The sequence below is a fragment of the Sorex fumeus genome, unplaced genomic scaffold (genome assembly GCF_029834395.1).
Source record: "Sorex fumeus unplaced genomic scaffold, SorFum_2.1 ptg000024l, whole genome shotgun sequence".
In the NCBI taxonomy this organism is placed as follows: Eukaryota; Metazoa; Chordata; class Mammalia; order Eulipotyphla; family Soricidae; genus Sorex; species Sorex fumeus.
Window position 1 is genome coordinate 42,331,245 of NW_026606081.1, and position 1,188 is coordinate 42,332,432.

The 1,188-nt window shown below is 28.5% G+C and overlaps 1 non-coding gene across 1 annotated transcript; it reads left to right on the forward strand.

Annotated features, from left to right (window-relative positions):
- Window positions 1-230: 230 nt before the first annotated feature.
- On the forward strand, window positions 231-371 carry LOC130023844 (U4 spliceosomal RNA). Its single transcript, XR_008792508.1, has one exon. It is a non-coding gene; the product is annotated as a U4 spliceosomal RNA (small nuclear RNA).
- The last annotated feature ends 817 nt before the right edge of the window (window positions 372-1,188 follow it).

Below are 1,188 nucleotides of genomic sequence, written 5' to 3' on the forward strand. Positions count from 1 at the left end.
ATCACGAGCCAAGCATGTTAGCAATTGCTGGGGTGTCACAAATCAATGAAATGACATTACTATTCAAAAAAGTTAGAATTCACATTTAAAACAATTGATATACTCCTCCAAACAAGACAGCTAGGAAGAAGTATATTTCACTCTGAAACTTCTATAGAAAAATAAAACACAGCAATTTGCTTTTTAATTTGAATATTTTTTATATATTTAGTTAAAAAATTAACAACTATAGCTGTGTGCAGTGGCAGTATTGTAGCCAATGAGGTTTATCTGAGGCATGATTATTGCTAATTGAAAATTTTTCCCAATACCCTGCCCTGATAACTTGAAATATAGTCGGCATTGGCAATTTTTGACAGTCTCTATAGAGATAGACTAAAAAGAATGTTAACAACCATCATCATAAAATGGTTTAGCAAAAGTAAGGGAAATATACTTAATAGGCACATTTCTGATCTAAAACATCAACTCAGCACCAGAGTTTAGCAACTGTGACATGAGGGTTATTTCTTTCTTTCATATTTTGCTATCAAACTCATTAAAAGACCTAATGAAGAACTTTATAATTAAGTGCTTTACATATAAAATTATTGTAACAAGAACTGTGCCCCCTTTTTAATTAATTGCATTCCTCTACTCAAGTTTCTCCCAATCATACCACCTACTAATTTTGCTGAATTAATATAAAAGTGATATCATTTCTATATGACCTTCTTTCAGTTTGATGATTATGTAAATACACCTTATACATGCATTTAATTAATAATTTTTTACAATTTAGATATTATATTGCAGGGTATTTTATGTCACTTATGATATATCCAAAATATTTTTATCAATTTTTATGATATGATAAAATTTGATCTGTTGATGAACATTAGTTACAATGTTTAGTTATTAAACTGCTGCAGAAAATATTGCAATGGATATCTATGTCTCCATATGCAGATATGTAAAAATTCCTCTTGGAACACTATATATCTGTTTATATAGACGTATATATATATATGTATATATAGATATCTGAATATAAATACATCAACCATTCTAGAATTATATTTAAAAGGAGATAAATAGTTTATTGTTTATTATAATACTTGTTACTTTTATGATAGCAATGAAAATGCTCCAAAGCAGCTACCTAGGGTTCCTTGGAGCCATATATATAGGATTGAGGAATAAAGAACA